We start from the raw sequence: 21,198 nt of genomic DNA, 5'->3' as shown, positions 1-21,198 counted from the left end.
CCCCCTGATTGACCTCCCCCCCCCGGATGGCAGCCTGCGGCAAGTGCAGCTGGGCTGATGGCCGAGTGGTGTGATGTGCCGAGTGTGGGCATTCAGGGCACTCCAAGCCAGGACTGCTTTGTTGTCCCTCATCGAGTTAGACAAGTGAGCGGGGAACCCTGAGAACTGTCTGTCCGGGGTGGAGGTCGGGTCCCTGTAAGCACAGCCCTCGGCTAGCCTGAGACAGCAGCTCCATGCTCTAAATCCTAATCTGATGCCCTGCCGGCACTGCTTCTGGCCATCCTTAACCTCAGTTCAGGGTCCACTCAATGTGGACATGCTAGTTCAAATTAGCAAAATGCTAATTCGAACTAGTTTTTAGGTCTAAATGCACTAGCTCTAATTAGCTTAGTTCGAATTAACTAATTCAAATTAAGTTAGTTCGAATTAGTGCTGTAGTGTAGACATACCATTACAGACTAACATGGCTACCCCTCTGAGACTTTTTTTTGAGGACCACCTCCAGGGGTCCAGGACATGGAAAGTTGATGGGGATGAGAAACTTACATTTTGGCAAAGAAACAGGTGGAATTTCTCACTAATACAGAGAAACTCTCTCAAGTATACAGTAGACCAGCACATTTACCAGACATTGCTCAGGTCATTGATAATTTTTTAAAATAAAAGGAATAGTACATGCTTTATTTAAATAATTCTGTTTTTCAAAGTATGTTATTTTTATGAAGTTAATTTTTATTTCATATTTCTTAGCAAAGGCGATTGGTAAAATGTTTCTGTTTAATTCTTTTTTAGTAAATATTTCAAATGGGAATTCCATCAAATGTATTTTTTTCTTCATCCATATTAACTCTTACTATTTGCTATGTTTTAACAAAAAAGGGTTTGCAATGATAGTCAATGTGGTTTGCAATGATTGTTTCTTCTAGTTTTCAAACCTGGAGCATTGAGTTAGCTGTGCCAAAACTAGTCCAATGTTAACACTAGTTCGTTTTTCTCTGTTCTAGCTCTTTTTTGTAAGGCTTATTGAGAAGCAATCCTATTTCAGGTTCATCCAGTTTTTCTGGTTCATCTTGGTTCAGTACAGTAGTGAAAGTAACTTAGATTTCTTAAAGGTACCGTCGTATTGTAACCCCTACTAGGGGAACCTCAGGGCAAGAGTTTAGAGGGGGTTGTGATACTACAGTTCCTGTAAGAAATGTAAGGGTATGTCTACACTACAAAGTTAATTCGAAATAACAGCCGTTATTTCGAATTAACTTTAACAGCGTCTACACATACAAATCGCTATTCTGAAATAAATTCAAAATAGTGGAGCCCTTATTTTAAATTTGGTAAACCTCATTCTACGAGGAATAACACCAAATTCAAAATAGCCAACTTGAAATAAGTGATGTGTAGACACGTATTTTGAATTAGGGGGCCTCCAGCCCTTTCCCGGGAGCCTTGGTGGCCACTCTGGGCACATCCAGCCCCGGAGCCACAGTGCCTGTGCTAGTTGCAAGCCTGCCAGCACACAGCCAGCAAACTGTGCACCTGGCACAGCATGAGCCAGCCACCTGCTGCCACCCAGCCCTCCACCGCTCCCCAGGACCAGGCAGGCGCCTTCCTGGTCGAGTGCAGAGATCGTGGACCTCATTGAGGTTTGGGGGGAGGCCTCCAATGCCCACGATCTCTGCCCTAGGCACAGAAATGTGGTCATCTACAGCCGCATGGCTGCCAGCCTGGTCACCAGAGGCCACATGCGCTGCCAGGAGCAGGTGCGCAGCAAAATAAAAGAAATGCAGGAGGCCTATGCCAGGGCCTCCCAAGCAGGGGCTGACCTGGAGGCCTGCCCGCACTACGAGGCCCTGGCCCACATCCTGGGGGGTCAGATGGTCTGTGTCCCCCTGGTCGTCATCGGCCCTGGGGCAGAGGGCCCTGCCCCTGACACAGGGGAAGAGGAGGACGACGGCAGCCAGGAGCCTGCAAGGAGCGTGCCCTGCACCTAGGACCCCCAAGCAGAACCAGTCTGTCAGCAGCCTCATCTGAGGCTGGGGAGGCCTCCACATGTGAGTGACATCACGGTCCCCTTATGCGGGGCGGGGAGGGGGGAGAGGGAGCCCAGAGACCATGCGTGTTGGCCTTGACGACCACAGAGAAGATGGCAACCTGTGCATCTGCCGTGCCATCCAGGACATGTGGCCCCAGCTGGGTGCCATGCAGGGACCCTGGCCTGTTCCCCGCATGTGTCTATGCGTGAAGGCACATGACAGGCTCCTGACCCCGGGGAGAGACACTGCACACTGCCCTCCCTCGAGACTCCCTGTGACGGGGTGCGCCCGCCCCACACTCAGGGGGACCGAGGCGAGGGCCGGAGGAGTCCCTGGGGTGGGGGAAGCCGGCCCGTTGCGGGAAGCCGGGAGCTGGCCGCGGACTCATGGTCCAGTTCCACGGCACGCGGGGAGTACGGCGCGCCACCGGGGAATGCCCCAGGAGGAGGGGCTAGCGCGGCGCGGGTGGATGATGTCACAGGGGGTGTGACCCGGGTCGCAGGTGCAGTGACACCAGGATCTCTGCCGGCGCGGAGTTTAAAACAATGCCCGGCAGCCAGGAAGGGGAAATGGACGGCGAGGTGTGGGACACAGGAGGAGAGGGTGAGACAAGGGCCCCAGGAGGGAACTGGCCCCTAGGAGGGGCGGAGTAAGAGGCGGCCCAGGGCAGGGTCGCATAGCTCGTGAGTGGGTGTGTTTAGGGGCACTACCCCCATCCGCTAGGCAGGGATCAGCAGTCCCTGCCTTAGGGCCCTGGGTCAGGGTTTGGCGTGAGGGAGGGCCCGAACCTCCCTACTCCACCTGTTCGGGCGTAGCGAAGCACATCTGGGAGACCAGCTGCCTAGGTCAAAGGTGAAAGTAGCGTGACTCCAGGACCGGGGGGGGGGGGGGCGAGGCATGGGACTATTTTGGGGGTGCTTAGCCATAAGAAGTACACAAGAAAGAGGGTGACGGGAACCCACCAATTGCAGGGGTAGCGTGATCCTTCTACACACCCCCTCTACACAGATGCAGGCACATCTTCTCCCCTCACACACCGCACTATGGGCACACAGGGGCTGGGTGCAGTCCTGGGCCAGCTCTCACACCAGGGATAGCAGGACATGATGGTGCAGAGAACTGCCGTCCTCGCCTTGCAGAGGGGGGCTGGACTTCATCCACTGTGACCCCAGGGAGAACTGACCACTTCTCTTGTTTCACCGCAGCCACAGCACCTGCGAGTGCAGGACGCACCACCCCGCCTGCAACAGCCACCTGCACCCGGGCCAGCAGGTGAACCCACAACCAGGAGGAGTTCCAGAGGCAGCAGGTGCGGTTACAGGGACGGCAGGTCCACAGCCAGGAGCAGTGGGTTCAAGAGGACCTGCAGCTGCAGCAGGAGAGCGTGCGGGAGCTGCAGGAGCAGGGCTGTGCCCTCCACGAGCACCTGCAGGCCCTGGCGGACCGATTGCTGCCTCCTGCTGCTCCAGCCCCTGCGGCCGCCTCAGCTATCCTGCCTCCTCCCACCCCTGCTCTCCCTCCCACTTCTCCCGCCCCCCCATCCCTCCTGCCGCACCCTCCACACCCACTTCCCCCCAGGAATGCCGAGATCCCCGCACCGGCAGTGCTGCGAGACAGGAGGGCTGGCATGACCCCCAATCCTGAGCTTCCCCTCCCACTTCCTCCCCTTGCTCCCCCTTCCCGCTCCCTCCTCCCAGGTTTCCCCCCTCCCCTCTCCTGCCCTCATTCCTACTCTCCCTCCTCCCCGGTTATGTTACATAAAGAGAGTTTTTTGTGGCAACACAGGTGTTTTTATTGTATAACAGGAAGGGGGTTAGGGAGGGGAAAAGGGAAGGAGGTGCGGGTGGAATGTAAGGCACAAGGCCCCAGTGGGGCACGCCAGGGAGACTTCAGTCCTTGTCCATCTGGAAGCTCTCCCACAGGGCTTCTCAGATGTGCACAGCCCCCGGAATGGCCTCCTGGCTGGCAGCCGTGTGTACTGGCCAGCCAGGCGGTCAGCCTCTGCCATCCAGGCTGACAGGAAAGCCTCCCCCTTCCTCTCACATAAATTGTGGAGCACACAGCACGCTGCCACCACATGCGGAATATTGTGCTGGGAGAGGTCAAGGCGATTGAGGAGGCACCTATATTGTGCTTTCAGTCGGCCGAAGGCCCCACGACCACAATGTGGGCCCTGCTGAGCCTGGCATTGAAGGCCTGTTGGGAGGGACTGAGGTGTCCCGTGTAGGGCTTCATCAGCCAGGACTGTAGGGGGTAGGGCGCATCGCCCAGCAGGCACACTGGCATGCTCACGTCCCCGACCCTGATGTGGTGGTCGGGGAAGAAAGTCCCGGCATGCAGCCTCTGGCACATGGAGGAGCTGCGGTACACCCAAGACTCCCCTGGCCCTTCTGGGGAATCATCCCCCCCGGGATCCCCAGGACACCAAGCCCCAGGCGCCCTCCTGGTCAGAGCCGGAGATAAAAGCCCTCCTGGGTCTCTGGGCTGAGGAGTCCCCCCTCCAGGCCATGCACTCCACAGACAGGTGGAATGCAGACATCTATGCCCGAATGGCAGAAGAGCTGGCCAGATAAGGCCACCACCCCCACACACTGGAGCAGGTCCAAGCCAAAGTGAAGGAGCTGAGGCCGGGGTATGTCCGGGCCTGTCAGCGCAGCTCCTGCTCTGGGGAAAGGCCGCACTCCTGTGAGTACTATGAGGACCTGGACAGGATCCTGGGGGCAGGGGAACCTCTGCCTCCTGAGTGGCTCGTGGAGTCTGGGCTGGAGACCCCGGTTCTACAGCGGCCGGAACACCTGCTGGGGGACCAGGAGCTCCAGGAGGAGGAAGAAGAGGAGGAAGACAACAGCCAGAGCACCCGGGAGCCAGGCACCCAGACACAGGAGGCCTCCCAGACCACCTCGGACCCCAGGGAGGGACCATTAGATGAGTGCTGTGAGGGTCCAACACACACAGGGCAGGGCAGGCGGGAGCAAAGGGGACGGTGCAGTGCTGTGACATGTCACGCTGAGCACGGCCTGGGGGGAGGGAGGGGACACACCCATGGCTGCCCTCAGGGAGGGCTGTGCTACCCCCCTGCACCCACATGGCTGCTAGGCACCGCTTGTTCCTGCAGGCAAGGATGCCACATGCAGGCATGGGCTGGAGACGCTGGGTTTGCCTCACAGCTGCAGGCCACTCTGTGGGAACCCCAACCATGGCCCGACACCGTGGCAGGGTGAGGCTGAGGGGGCTTCTACCTCTGCCAGCCCATCCCCAATTCCCTGTGTCTGGTCCTGACTGCCCCCTGGACTGTCCCCTGAGAGTGACGTACCTCCATCAAGACGGCCCCAACGGTCGACTTCCTCGCGCCAAACTGATGCCCCACGGAGTGGTAGCTGTCGGGGGTGGCCAGCTTCCAGAGCGCAATGGCGATGCGCTTCTCCAGGGGGATGGCAGGCCACAAGCGGGTGTCCTGGTGTTGCAGGGCAGGAGTGAGCCAGGCACAGAACTCCCGGAAGGTGGCCTTCCGCATCCAGAAGTTTCTGAGCCACTGATCATCACCCACTGCTGCAGCACTAGCCGGTCCCACTGGTGTCCAGCCGCCAAACCCACCTCTCCAGGAAAAAGTTGGGGGGCGAGGGCAGCAGGGCTGCAGCTGGATCCTGAGTGAGGGGCTCAAAGCTGGGCTCAGGATGCAGCTCTGCTGCCAAGGTCATGATGCTCTCCTGAGCACGCAGCAGAGCTTCCAGCAGCACGGTGGGGGCCAGCGCCTGCCCCGTGGCCGCTCAGGCTCCATGCCCAAAAACGCCAAAATAACACACAAAGAAACAAACAAACACAAGAACAAAAATACAAACAAAAAACAAAAAAGTCAAAACCCAAGCAAGCAAACAGACAAACCAGATAATACACAGCTGTGGTGTCCGACAAAGCAAGGCAACCAGAGCCAGGAAACCTGCAGCAGCTTTGCTTTCCCTGGAAAGGTTGGCAAGCTAGAAGCAGGAGCAGAGGAACCGCTGTCCAGGAGTATCCCTTTAAGCACGCATCTCTGCAGAGAGCATGCAGCGGTGCCTGGGCGTTATGGCTGCCCCTGTGACCTTTCAGAAGCCCTTCTGGGTGCCTTCTTCTGTCCACAGAGCGTCCCGCAGTCTGGACGCTCTTTGTCAACAAAGTGATGTTGTCTGGATGCTCTATGTCGACATAAGTTTTGTTGACAGATGCTGTCGACGTAAGCCTGTAGTCTAGACATACCCACAGTGACAGAGGTAAGGCTCAGCCCCTGAAGGTCTGTACTGCTGTTATCCCTGTAGTACAAACCCAAGTCAGCTGACTGAGACTCAGTGTTGTGAGGTGATTTATTTGTTTTTTGCAGTCTATATGTATCCTTAGTTCTTAGTATCCTGGGCCTTTTAATGCTGCATTTGAGAAGCGAACACGTCTGTTGCAGTATGTTCAGGAACCTCATATGAAATTTCCTTCATCAGAATGCCCCTGATCAGTCTCTGGACACTGTATTTTAGCCATGGCATTGCCTGCTTGAATTCCCTTGCACTAGCCTGGGAGCACCTGCAGATCATCTTCCTTTTCATGCATGCAAGGCAGCACAGCGACAGCTTGCCTCCCCCTGTCAGTGTCATCCTACTCTGGCTGTAAAGGCATGAAAACACTTGAGTCATCAAGAAGAAAGGCTCCGCTCTCTTCCTTTTGGCGCAAAAGCTCAAATTTGACACTTTTTCTCTTTTTGATGACACTTTAATTTTACATCTGTCTGTGTTGGCAGAGATTTACTGAAAGGTATCTGGTAAAACCAGTGTGCTTAGCCACTCAGTTAAATGTCATTCCTTTCCCTCACTGTGATTACTGGGCCAGCCCAGCCTTCGCATTCCTACTCAGGAGATTTAGGATCAATTCCTAGGTCTGACCCAGGCTTCCTGTCTGACCTCAGTTATCGCTCTGTGCCTCAGTTCTCCATCTGTAAAAAAGAGAGAATGTTCCCTTCTCCACCTTTTCTCTCTCTTGGCTGTTTAGGATGGAGAAGTTAGACATCTAAATTGCTGAATTGCAATGGCCTTTGGACACTTAATTTTCATAGGTTCCTTTGGAAACACCAGCCTTAGATAGAGAGCTCTTCGGGACTGCCTTTTGCTGTTCATACAGCATACAGCACCTCACACAATGGAGCTCTGCTCCTGGGTTGGGCCTCTTGGTGCTATTGGAATAAATAAATGATAATAATAATCATCATCGTCATCTGAAAGCATCACTCTGAAGTTCAGGTGTATCATTGTGCCAAATGTACAGCTCTCTGCACGTTGCCAGTTTCACAGTGATCTATTTGTAGGGGGCAGCAAGTGAAATTCCTCCTTTATGAAGTTTCTGTACCCTGGCTCTCAATGTTCAACACACTCTCCACCAATGCATTTTCTCTCTTGCTATATATTTTTCTGTCTCATGGATTTGCTAAATATAATACGACACCTGCTTTACCTTGGTTCACAGCTTCAAGTCCTCCCCCGCTCTAGAAATTTCATTTTGCAAATAAATCATTGATCTCATAGCACACTGAATCCTGTCTGTGAAGTGAAAATGTTGTAATCTCCTGTCCCTTCCAATCCATTCAGTGTTGCTGGGATGTGTGCATGCTATACCAGCTGTTTCCTATAGAACTGCCACATCTGGCACCTCACAAAACTATGTTTCCCCAATAGAGTTACAGCAACCAAGCAGTTAATAATTTTCATGACTGTGCAAAGGCTGATAACTCAGTGCTAATGATTTTGTCTGCTTTCACTAATTCTGTTTTTGGGTCAATTTGCATCTGCTTTGAAGCTGTCATGTGTACAATACAATTTCAATACATCAACAGACTTTCACATCAAAGCTATAATAATTACAACCAGTTAATAATTCTCCTTCCACAGAGTTTTCCTCCAGTGTTCATTAAATAAAAAGTTCCCTTGGAACTTGCAGTCTAACTGTATTTGCTGACCTGTAGTATGGCCCATCATTTATTTGTACAGGTTGGACCTCCCTTGTCTGAAACGCTAGGGACCTGACTGGTCCACAATGAAAGAATTTGGCAGATCAGAGGAGGTTGCCTGCCACCAGCCTCCCAGGATACTTCCCTTCCCTCTGGCTGACTCCGCTCCAGCCCCGCTGCCACTGGGCTCCAGCCCTGCTGCTATAGGGCTTGGGCTCGGCCCACTGCTGCCAGCCAGCTGGGGCTTTCTGGGGATGGAGCTCCCAAGCTGCCACAGCCCCGCTTTTGCCCCACCTGGCCAAGGCTTCTCTGGGATGAGCCTCTGCAACTGCCCCACTTCTGTCCCGCCCAGGACTTCTCAGGGACTAGGCTTTGTGCTACCCTGCTGCTGTCATGCTGGGATGGGGCTCACAGAGACTGCCCTTACCAGTCCACTGCTGCCCTGCCAGGACAGTGCTATCTGGGGACAGGGCGCACCAGTCTGATTGTGGGATTCCCTGACTGGTTCATGTTCCCAGCACCGGGACTCTCTGGTCCAGAAACATCAGTGATCCTGCCAGACCACAGATGTTGCCAGAGCACAGAGTCCTGGATTTAAGAGGTTCAACCTGTTTAATAGTCTGGGTTTGGCAGCACCTGGAGCTTTTCAAATCAAATTATTCAATTAGGGCATGTCTGCACTACATTCTTATTGTGAAATAAGCAGTTTTGGAATAAAAACTCAAATAGCTTATTTCGAAATAGCATGTCTGCACTACAAATGTCCATCAAAACAGCGCTGAGCTATTCTGAAATATAGCATCCACATGGATTGCATTTTAAGTCACTCCAGACAGGGCATCAGGACAGCAGCCACTTCCTGGAGCCACTGCCTGAGGCTATCTGAGGCTTGTGCTTAAAGGGACCCCCCCTGTAAAGTTGTGTCTCAGGTTCTTCACCTTTGCCTACCTCCTTGAGGGATGGCAAACTCCTCTCACTATGTGCTCTGGTTGCCCTTGCAGACACCACAGCACTTCTGCCATGGAGCCGGACTGGCTGGAAAGCAGTCGACAGCTCTTGGACCTGCTGATGCACCTCCAGGTGCAGTTACTGCAGGCTGCCCTCGTGGCTCTGTAGGAACAGGACCCGCCACTCCCTGCAGGTGTACCTCTCTCCATGTGCTGTCCTCTCTCCATGTGCTGCTCATGCAGTACAGCCCCTCCCGCCCCTCCCTGCACACTGTGCACTGCTGCTTCTGGCGATGGGACACCAGTTCTGACTGGTGGGACTGGATTGTCATGGAGCAGTGGGATGACCAACAGTGGCTCCAGAATTTCTACATGCAGAAGGACACCTTCCTGGAGCTGCGCGAGTGGCTTGCCCCTGCTGTCAGGTGACAGGACACCCACATGAGACCCGCCATCCCCCTCAGAAGCTTGCCACGCCAGACAGCTATCACTCTGCAGGAACCAGTATAGTGTGGGGAGATCAACTGTTGGGGCCATGGTCTCTCTATGAGGTATGGCACTCTCACGCTATTGTACCAGGAGGGTGGTGAACTGCTGGAATGGGGTTCTCTAGGGAGGCGGGGGAAGTGGAAACTTTGCCCTTGTGTTTTTATTCAGTCCTGCCTTCCCAAAGCCCTGCCAGGGGATGGGGTAAGTAGGGGTTGGTCCTGGTGTGGGGGAAGGGAGTGATGGCTGCTGGTGTGTGGCATAGGACTAGCAGGGCCCTTTTCCCTGTGGCTGCAGCTTTAAGGGTTTCGGGGGAAGGGAAACTATAGACAGAGGGGCCAGCAGGGCACCCATGGGAAGACCTGGAAGCCACTTATTTTGAAATAACCACAGCTGTGCTGTCTACACACACCCTATTTAGAAATAACTATTTCAAAATGGGTGTTATTCCTCGGGAAATGAGGGTTACTGATTTCAGAACAAGAAGCCCGTTATTTTGAAATTTTTCCAAAATAACAGGCTTGCTGTGTAGGTGCTCACCTTGTTATTTCGAAATAATGCTGATGTGTAGACATGCCCTTAGACACAGTCACTGGCTGCACTTCTTGAATCAGGAGACCAGCACCCATTAATGTAGCATTTGTTGTTTAGGCAGATGCTTAACTAAGATAAAGGAGCCTGTTTTGGGCATGAACTGGTTATAGTCACTAAAATACCAGAAACAGAGAGATATCACTTAGAAGTAAATAGCAGCAAACTTGCACTTGGTATGCCCTTTTTTGTTCCTTAACTAGAAACCTGATTTTTGTAAGCAGATGTTAAAAAACAGCAGAAAGAAGAAATCTTCAGCTTAAAAAATGTCTGGAAGCTCAGTGAATTTAGCAGCACTTATGATAAAACACCAGCAGTAGAATTCCTCCTCCTCCTCCTCCTCCAGAATCAGCAGTATTTCTCACTGTTAACTACCTTTATTATCTAAATGCCTGCCCACATGCGTCATTGAATGACTCACATAAGCAAAAGACTTGGTGGAGTTTTATGAGGAGTCCACACTGAGAAAAACCCTGTTACAATAATTTCAATATCTGTGCTACGGGGGGAAGAAAGGTAAAGGCAGGAGGAATTTTCAATAGAAAGGTGTTTTAGAAAATCAGATTGTTGGGTTTGGTGTACTCACTGTATTTCAGCATGCAGTTACAAAATGGCATAATAAAGGCTAATGCAGGCTGCAGTATGGCAGCATTTTTACCTCCTAGTAAGAAAAATTCACCATCAAGGACTTGCTCCAGCCCACTGTTGTCACAGTTTTGCCATCAACTTCAGTATAAACAAAACCGGTCTCTAAACACTTATCTGTAGTGCAAGGGATCTGAGATCTTATCTAACAACCCTTTTTTTTATTACTAATTATTTTTATTAAGATTGGGAGCATATTTTAAAAAGATATTTAGGTATGAAGTGGGATTTTCAATATCACCTAAATCCCATTAGACATCTATCTGAATATTTAGATACCTACACACCTTTAGAAATCTAGTCCGTAAGGCCTAGAGGCCCCAGCAGAGATTAGAGCCCCATTGTGCTAGTCTATGCAAATAGTTCTATTGAATTATTAAAATCACATATAGTAAATAACAATATATGTGAATAAAGGTTTGCAAGCCTAGGTCAATTCTAGTGGTAAATTGGAATGGTGATTTAGCAAGTTGAATTTGCTTCTTTTTTTTACAATTATAGTAGCTTCAGATTAAGACAGAATCTTTTACAAATGTAATGAGAAATTGTTCCACTGGTTGACTGAAGGATTAAGTGATTCAAACAACCTCTTTCTAATAAAATGCTTTGCTCAATTTTGAATGTGGGACACTTGCATCCTCCCCGCTTTAAACTAGGTTCGTGGGGGGACGGTGACCAAAACCCTGAGGGGAGTGGGAAAGTCGGATACCGAGAAGAAATGCAGAGAGGAATGAGCAAGAAAGGAGGACCCCTGTTTCGAATGGAGAAGATAGGGCAATCAACTGGTTACCTGAAGTGTTTGTACACTAATGCAAGAAGCCTGGGCAACAAACAGGAAGAACTGGAGGCCCTGGTCCACACCAAAAAATATGATTTAATTGGGATAACAGAGACTTGGTGGGATGACTCTCATGACTGGAGCGCTGTCATGGAAGGGTATAGACTGTTCAGGAACAACAGGCAGGGGAGAAAAGGAGGAGGAGTTGCACTATATGTAAGAGAGCACTACGATTGCTCTGAACTCCAGTATAAAGAGGGAGAAAAACCTGTTGAAAGTCTATGGGTTAAGTTTAGGAGCAAACAACAGCAGTGATGTTGTGGTTGGTGTCTGCTACAGGCCACCGAATCAGGTGGATGAGGTAGATGAGGCTTTCTTTGGACAACTGAGCGAAGCTTCCAGATCGCAGGCCCTGGTTCTCCTGGGGGACTTTAATCACCCTGGGTATGTCTACACTACCCCGCTAGTTCGAACTAGCGGGGTAGTGTAGACATACCCCCTGACATCTGCTGGGGGACCAATACAGCAGTACACAGGCAATCCATGAAGTTTTTGGAGAATATTGGGGATAACTTCTTGACATAAGTGCTGAAGGATCCGACCAGGGGCCGTGCACAGCTTGACCTTCTGCTCACAAACAGGGAGAAACTAATAGGGGAAGTGAAGGTGGGTGACAACCTGGGAAGCAGTGATCATGAGATGGTAGATTTCAGGATCCTGACCAAAGGAAGAAAAGAGAGTAGTAAAATACACACCTTGGACTTCAAAAAAGCAGATTTTGACTCCCTCAGAGATCTGATGGGCAGAATCCCCTGGGATGCTAACATGAAGGGGAAAAGGAGTCCAGGACAACTGGCAGTATTTTAAAGAAGCCTTATTGAAGGCACAGAAAGAAACCATCCCGACACGTAGCAAGAGAGGCAAACATGGTAGGAGACTGGATTGGCTTACAGGGGAAATCCTTGGTGAACTTAAGCACAAAAAGGAAGCTTACAAAAAGTGGAAACTTGGTCAAATGACCAGGGAGGAGTTTAAAGGTATAGCTCGAGAATGCCGGGGGGTTATCAGGAAGGCGAAAGCGCAAATGGAATTGTGACTGGCTAAGGATGTGAAGGATAACAAGAAAGGTTTCTACAGGCATGTTAACAAGAAGAAGGTGATCAGAGAGGGTGTGCGGCCCCTACTGGATGAAGGAGGTAACCTAGTTACAGATGATGTGGGGAAAGCTGAAGTACTCAATGCTTTCTTTGCCTCTGTATTCATGGACAAGGTTGGCTCCTGGACTTCTGCGCTAAGTGACGCAAGATGGGATGAAGATGGACAGCCCATGGTGGGTAAAGAACAGATTAGGAACTATTTAGAAAAGCTAAACGTACATAAATCCATGGGCCCAGATTTAATACATCCGAGGGTACTGAGGGATTTGGCAAATGTCATTGCGGAGCCTTTGGCTATTATCTTTGAAAAGTCGTGGAGATAGGGAGAAATCCCGGATGATTGGAAAAAGGCAAATGTAGTGCCCATCTTCAAAAAAGGGAAGCAGGATGATCCAGGGAACTATAGGCCGGTCAGTCTTACCTCGGTTCCTAGAAAAATCATGGAAGGGATCCTTAAGGAATCCATATTGAGGCACTTGGATGAGAAGAAAGTGATTAGGAATAGTCACCATGGATTCACAAAGGGCAAGTCATGCCTGACCAATCTGATTAGCTTCTATGATGAGGTAACTGGCTTGGTGGACATGGGAAAGTCAGTGGATGTGATATACCTTTACTTTAGCAAGGCTTTTGATATGGTCTCCCACAATATTCTTGCCAGCAAGTTAAGGGAATGTGGATTGAATAAATGGATGGTAAGATGGATAGAAAGATGGCTAGAAGAAAGCCCAGCGGGTAGTGATCAACGGCTCGATGTCAGGATGGCGGTCGGTTTCTAGCGGAGTGCCCCAAGGTTCGGTTCTAGAACCGGTTTTGTTCAATATCTTTATTAATGACCTGGATGAGGGGATGGATTGCACCCTTAGCAAGTTTGCAGATGACACTAAGCTAGGGAGAGAGGTAGTTACGCTTGAGGACAGAGATAGGGTACAGAGTGACTTAGACAAATTGGAGGATTCGGCCACAAGAAATCTGATGAGGTTCAACAAGGACAAGTGCAGAGTCCTGCCCTTGGGACGGAAGAATCCCAAGCATAGTTACAGGATGAGGACCACCAGCTAAGTAGTAGTTCTGCAAAAAAGGACCTGGGGGTTACAGTGGATGAGAAGCTGGATACGAGTCAACAGTGTGCCCTTGTAGCAAAGAAGGCTAATGGCATATTAGGGTGCATTAGGAGGAGCATTGCCAGCAGATCCAGAGATGTCATTATTCCCCTTTATTCGGATCTGGTGAGGCCACATCTGGAGTATTGTGTCCAGTTCTGGGCCCCCCACTACAAAAAGGATGTGGACACATTGGAGAGGGTCCAGCGGAGGGCAACCAAAATGATTAGTAGGCTGGAGCATATGACTTATGAGGAAAGGCTGAGGGATTTGGGTCTGTTTAGTCTGCAGAAGTGAAGAATAAGGGGGGATTTGATAGCAGCCTTCAACTTCCTGAAGGGAGGTTCCAAAGAGGATGGAGAAAGGCTGTTCTCAGTAGTGACAGATGGCAGAACAAGGAGCAATGGTCTCAAGTTGTGGTGGGAGTGGTTCAGATTGGATATTAGGAAAAGCTATTTCACTAGGAGGGTGGTGAAGCACTGGAGTGGGTTACCTAGGGAAGTAGTGGAGTCTCCATCCCTAGAGGTGTTTAAGTCTCGGCTTGACAAAGCCCTGGCTGGGTTGATTTAGTTGGAATTGGTCCTGCCTAGAGCAAGGGGCTGGACTTGATGGCCTTCTGAGGACTCTTCCAGTTCTATGATTCTGTGATTCTATGATTCTATGACTTGTGCTAGTTAACTTTCCAGGACACACAATGGTCTATTTGTGCAGTCATCACTGTCATCTCTTGCATAAACTAACATCAGTTTTGTTGCTCCCTGTTGCTTCATCTGCACAAAGGTTTTTAGACTGTGATGGATGAAAACAGGACAACAATCTTGCAAAGCATGAAAGAAAAATTTGCCAGCAGTTTTGTAACATTATGTATAATCTTTCTCCGCTGCCTGCAAGAAGGTGGCAAGCAGGCAGTAGCAAATTTGCCCAAAGTTTTCTTTGCTGGAATGGAAATCTTATTTGTGGAAAGCTTAGATCTACATAAGAATGCTAATAAATGCTGCAACAAGTCAACAGCTTCTCCAGTGGCTTTGCAGAGATAATCCAGTTACAGCTGTCTGATGGGCTGACTGTTTTGGATCTGTAGGACACTAGGTTCAATCACTAGCAACCCAAGGATTGATTGATCTACCTCAATCAGCCTTTGACAAGTCTAGGTTCTGAAACCTACTGAGCAGGAATTGATGTTGCTGCCTTGCTGTTCCTTTGCTAGCCTAGAATGGCTGTCTCACCCAGTGTTCCATCATAATACAGTTTTCACAGTCACTGTGCAGCATGAGGGCTGGCAGGCCTAAATTGTCTTCAAGGATTAGATGTAATAACAAAGATATACGTAATCAGTCATGTCTGAACAAACTACACCAGCACATTATTTAATGTCACAGCCAAGGAATTGCAAACCCAGGGTGTGCAGTGCATTGTAATATTAGTTTATTGAAAAAAAAGCATCGGTATCTGGCTCGAGCAACCAGCCATAAAAGAATCACAACAGTGGCAAGAGACTGTGTCCTAGAGCTGTATAAAGTAGTATTTTGTAACTATGCACCATGACTGTTGCCTTTGTTACCAGCACAGATGGACTAATTGAAGCGGGAGGGGGGGCTGGAAGGCCGTCATTTTGGCCAGCATCCCCATGCTGAGGCAGTATCAAGTCAACCTGGACCCTGACAGGCGTTTGTCCAATGCGTCCTTAGAAAGATGTAAGAAAATCCCCATAATGGGAGAATAAAACATCAGTTGGAGGTGAACTCAGCTAGTGTTAAATTGGTGTCACTCTGTCACCGAGCTGTGGGGAGCCACCGGGCCCTGCACCCCCAGCCAGATGCAACTCTCAGCCAGCAGATAGAACAGGCGTATGAGTTCGCAGGGACACAGTGTAGAACAGACTTGTTAGCCAAGGAACCATAAGCAGCCAGTATAATCCATCCTTGGGAGAGGGGGGCTCAGAGCCAAGCCTCCCCCCCCACTTCCCAAGCCAGTGAGACTCACTCATGTGTCCAGCACCCCATCCCTGCCCGCCACCAGCCTTGCCTCCAGCCTTTGTCCAGCTTCTCAGGCAAAAGGTGTCACCTGGACATTTAAAAAAAGGAATAAGGGATCTTCTGGAAAAGGCTTTATTTTCCAAAAGATCCCCGTCTAGACTGGCGCTTTTCTCCGGCAAAGCTCCGAGCTGGAAAAAAGCGGCAGCCATGTTTATGCAAATGAAGCGGGGGGGATTTAAATCCCCACTTCATTTGCAATTGCAATGTGTCTAATTTGCATCCCTTTTACGGAAAAGGGATGCAGTCTAGACACAGCCACCATGTACAGGCAGAAATAGCCTCTGCCATCAGGGACATGCTGCCATACAGGGAATGGGCATACAGCTCCCTACACAGCAATTTGGGTGTGGACATTTTGGTCACTTACCCAAAAAAAAGTGTCTTGTTTTTTTTTTGATGCTGTGTCAGAGGTCTAACTATAGCAGCCTGGTCACCAAAGCTGCAACAGCATAGAACAAGTCTGCAGTATTCACTGGACGCAATCAAGCACTTTCTGTTGAGGGTGGGGATTATTGACATCTGGGTGGTAGTTATTGAGCTAATGAGACAATTGGCTCAGTAACTAGGAGCTTATCTATATACATGCTTGCAAACATTGCTTGAGTCCTTAACTACAGTAGGGATTTTTTTTGGGAGAGAGGAAGAAGAAAGGAATTCAAAGGCAAATGTGCATGCTTCATTTAAATGATGGGGCTCAGGGCAGGGATTGGGGGTGCAGGAGTCAGGGCTGGGAGGTGTGGCATAGCTTAGGGCAGGGGGTAGGAGGTGCCAAAGTCAGGGCACTGGGTGGAGGGGCAGGAGGTGGGACTGAGGGCAGGTGATTGGGAGGTCTGAGGAGCTCAGGGCAAGTCTCAGGGCAGAAGATAGGAGGTGCAGAACTCAGGGCAGAGGACTAGGAAGTCAGGGAGGCTTATCAGGGCTGCCTATGGTGGTGAAGATGGTGCTCCACTTGGGAGGGGGCAGGGCTGCACTCCCTGGCTGGTAGCTCTGCCCGGGGTGAGGAGGAGGAGAGGGGAAGCAGCTCCATGCAAAGGGGCTGGGGCTGCACTCCCTGGCAAGCCCCAGCCTCCAGCTGGTCTGTGGGTAGCAGGGCTCCAGAGGCAGCCCTGGCCTGCAGCTCTCCCCCTCAAATTGGTCGGGGGGCTGGGCCACCATTCCTGGCCTCTCCGCTGGGGAATGAGGGTGTCTCCTTGGGGTGGGGAGGCAGTTTCCCAGCCTCTCCTGGGGAACATCTCCTCTGGAGGAGGGCCAGGCTGTGGTCCTAGGGGCTGGAGGGGGATTCCCCCCATCTGGCAGTGTTTGGGGCAGGAGGGCCACTTGATCTAATGGCTGGCAACATGAAGTCCAGTCCCCAGCTTGACACGCTCTTGCTGGTGCAGCTGTTCCCCAGTGGTCACTTGTAGTATGTCTGTCCGCTGTGCTCTCTGTGCTTTTTTGCTGTCCCTCCAATCAGCCTCCATGGTCTGGAAAACATTCCCATTCCAGACATGTTTTCCTGGCACAGCCAAAGCCTGACCTTGCTTTAAGTTATAAGAGGAAGCCGCATACTAAATTTGGTTACTAGCTCTGATCATTTAGAAGAAGTTCTTGAACAGAGATGCAAACTCTCTCAAATATATTGTAGATATGTATTAGTTGGGAGGCCCAGGAAGCAGGAAGGCTCTGTCTATCTTTACTATGTTCTGGGTTTGCTCAGGTACTGAAGAGTAAATGTACCTGGAGGAAAAAAGGGGAACAGCCTGAGTGCTAGCTCTAAGTATGGTGATCAGTTGTACCCTTGCTGCAGTGACTGAGTCATTATTGACTTGGAAATGACAGTTGGAAATGCCTTTTTGTGGCCACACTAGAAATTAGGCAGAAGAGGAGCTGGATCTCTCATCTCTGGGTGTCTGAAAGCAGCGACCCCCTTGGATCTCTCCCATGGGGGAGACAGAGCAGAGAAAGTGTGGTACTGCTGTTAAGAAATTGATCTCTGAGGCTTCACTTGAGAAGCTTCAGCTCCCCAAGTAGCCAGGGCACTCATATACTATGTCAAGTGGGGATGATGTGCCCTGAAATGCTGCTGCTGCTGTCAGAAGATCTTTTGCATTGATTGATTCACAGGAGGTGCTTGGAGATTCCAAGGCCTGATGGGATCAGTATGATGAGCTATGGGCCACTAAACTTCCTCTAACACAATTCCTCAAGCATATCTCATAGAAAAGCAGCTAATCTTGATTTAAAGATGGTCAGTGATAGAGACTCCTCCATGAAGTTCGGTAAACTGTTCCCATAATTGATTACCCTTACTGTCAAAAATGTACACCTTATTTCCAGTTTTCTAGCTTCAACTGCCAGTCATTTGGCTCATGCCACTCAGGGCTCTGACCAGGACCAACATTTTGTCTGTCATCTCCTTCTTTGCTCTTTGAATCTGAAGTCCCTAGTTTCTCTGAGCCAATTTCTGGGGTCAGTTCCATGAGTGGAGAGGCTCTCTCAGTTGGTATCTAGCACTGACTATATAAGAATTAGTTATTCTGGGGCTACGTCTACATTGGTATGATCTTGCGCAAATACTCTTTAATGCAAGAGTTCTTGTGTTAAAGTATTTGCGCAAGACAGTGTCTACACTGGCATGTGCTTTTGCGCAAGAGCATCCGTGCCAGTGTAGATGCCCTCTTGCGCAAGAAAGCTCAGATGGCCATTTTTGCCATAGGGCTTTCTTGTGGAAGAAATTCATGTTGCCTGTCTACACTGGCCTCTTGCACAAGAACAGTTGTGCAAGAGGGCTTATTCCTGAGAGGGAGCATCATAGTTCTTGCACTAGAAGCCCTGATTTCACACATTAGAACGTCAGTGTTCTTGCGCAAGAACTCCCCACCAGTGTAGACAGGCAGCATGTTTTTGCGCAAAAGCAGCCGCTTTGGCGCAAGATCACGCCAATGTAGACACAGCTGGGATGTATACAGGTGGAACACTGCAAAAATTGGCCATGTAGCTTTTTAATGGCAAGCACTGGCCCTTGCTAAAGAACCTCCAGCACCAGGGAAATGACCAAGTGCTTTTATCAGCCATTTAACCAAATGCCTAGGACAAGGATGGATACTTCTGTCCTGGTGGAAACAATGTTTTTTCTTTACAACAGTGTTAATAGCAGGCTGATAGTACTTTTATCTTATGGGCTGGCTTCCCAGGAAGAAAATGCCCTGAAAAGTAGAAAAACTGCTTTTTTCATTCCAAAACCTTTCACGGAGATGCAAATGCGTTTTGAATGCTAAAATTCACAGATTTAAAAATATATATCTTGAGGCAACATTGCCATGACAACTCTTCTCTCTCTTCCCCCCCCCCCCCAATATGTAGAGCATTTTATCTTTTCCTGGTGATGCCTCTTATTCCTCTTCTCTCCCTCCCCCAGCCTTGAAATCCTGGCACTTCTGCCCAAGATATGTCATGTAGCATCTGCCTAATTGAAAAGTGATCATGAAGTATTCTAACAGAGACAGCGGCCAAGGAGGTGCTCATCTGCAGGGATCCACCTTGCACCCCATTCATTTAATAGCTCTACTCAGGCCAAATGGAGGTCAGCAAGAACTGTTAGTATAGCTGCAGTGGTATCACTTTCTAGCGGCTGAAAGCTTAACCAGTAACAATGGAGATTTGCCTTTAACTCAGACATTAAAAGCTGTTGCTTTCAGTTTCAGACCTCCCCATCTGAGAGAGGAAATTGGGGCACAGCTCTGTTTCCCCAAACTGCTTTCAAAATGTGCTCTAATTGGCTCCCTTTGCACCAGTTCCATATGAAGAGCTGGATATAGAATGAATCCAAATGTCTAATGTACTTCTAGTGCACTAATCAGGCTGCTGGTAATATACACTAGCATCTAATTCCAGTTAGTTTGTTCTGCAGTAACAATAAAAGCTTTGGAAAGAGCCAAATAAGGTGATGGTCAAAGGTGAGATTCTAGTTATTGCCTAGCATCAGTGCACATATTCTTCTATATGTTTGTAGACATTGCAATACAGTGAAGAAGTGCCCAATAATATATTTTCCAGTTTGCATAGAAACCACTGGGGTTCAATTTATTCAACACAGCATAAATGGGGAGTCTAAGTTTATCAGGGTGTTTTAATAGATGAATCATACATCCAAATAAAGATCTTTCAGAAAGCAAGTCAGCTGGCCCTGAAAGTTATTTCCACTGTAGGATTCAAAGTTAAATATATAGCATTCAGCCTAAAGATGGATGCTAAAAATCAGCTATTTCTCAAACTTCAGGTAATAGGCTATGCATATCTCTGTTTCTAGGCACCTGGATTATATGCAGGGCAATAAGAACCATGAGTTAACACCATTTAATGGCTATTTGGAGGTCAGGCTGAAATAGGATGGTTGGCCTAGTTGACAAGTGCCTGTATCCCAAAACTACCACCGGAATAGCACTTCTTTCCCCCCTTTGCAGTCTTTGCTAAAGACAATGGCCATGGTGCTGCAATAAGAATAAAAGAGCAGCCCACTGCAGCTACTCAGAGCCCCCAGAAGCTGCTGGGTTCTCACTGCAGGAGCCTAAATAAGCATGAAGACAGATTTACTGCTCACTCCTACCTGCAGATTACTTCTATGCTAAAATACCATACAGCAACAGAAAATAACCTTGGTGTCAAGTTTTTGAACCATCCGACAGGACTTAAGAGAATTATAGTTTTGCTATCAAATACAGCAGAACCTCAGCTGCAAACTGACCAGTCACTTTCACAACTCATTTGGAACTGGGAGTTTGCAATAAGGCCACAGTGGAGCCAAAAAAGAGCAAATACAGCACAGTATTGTGTTCAATGTAAAACTACTTTTAAAAAAGGTAAAGCAGTCTTTTTACTCTGCATATTACTGTTTCAAAGCTGTATTAAGTCAATGTTCAGTTATTAACTTTTGAAATCTCAGTCGTAACAAACCACTTCCACTCCTGAGGTGTTCATAACTTTGAGGTTTTTCTGCAGAAGCCCATAGGTCAGTTTAAAAAAAGCGATGGAGGTATTTTCTCTACCACTCTATTGATTTTGTCTCTATAGGCCTTTTCCATCAGGGTTATATTGCTACCACATGAGCTGACCCTGTTCTGGGATTAGAGGAGCTTTTTGTCTGAATGTTTTGTCAAAGGTGCTAAAATGGCAAACCATAAAAAAAATAAAATAAAAACACAAACCACACACACCAGCCAACAAAAAACACACACTGGAGAAAAAAAGAATGGCCTGCTGGAAATGACAAAAATGGATTTTTTAGCTTTTAATATGGAAATATCCTACTCGTAAGGGTGCAAATAGTAGAAACCTTTGAACACCTGCCTGGAAATTCAAATATTGTAAAATAAGTCATTCTGTTAAGACAGGTAAAAGTTACACTGGGGCTGATGACTTGTGAACTGAATCTGAAGACTCATCCAATATGAAACGATAGCTCTAAGCAATAAAGACCGGATGCTT

General features: G+C 49.1%; 1 long non-coding RNA gene across 1 annotated transcript; it reads left to right on the top strand.

The window, feature by feature from the left end:
- Positions 1-2,038: 2,038 nt before the first annotated feature.
- LOC142830209 (uncharacterized) lies at positions 2,039-3,810 on the top strand. The gene is made up of 2 exons (XR_012905252.1): positions 2,039-2,633; positions 3,236-3,810. It is a non-coding gene; the product is annotated as an uncharacterized LOC142830209 (long non-coding RNA).
- Positions 3,811-21,198: the final 17,388 nt, after the last annotated feature.

This window comes from Pelodiscus sinensis, chromosome 7, assembly GCF_049634645.1.
Source record: "Pelodiscus sinensis isolate JC-2024 chromosome 7, ASM4963464v1, whole genome shotgun sequence".
Classification (NCBI taxonomy): domain Eukaryota; kingdom Metazoa; phylum Chordata; order Testudines; family Trionychidae; genus Pelodiscus; species Pelodiscus sinensis.
This window is presented reverse-complemented; position numbering and strand designations above follow the sequence as displayed.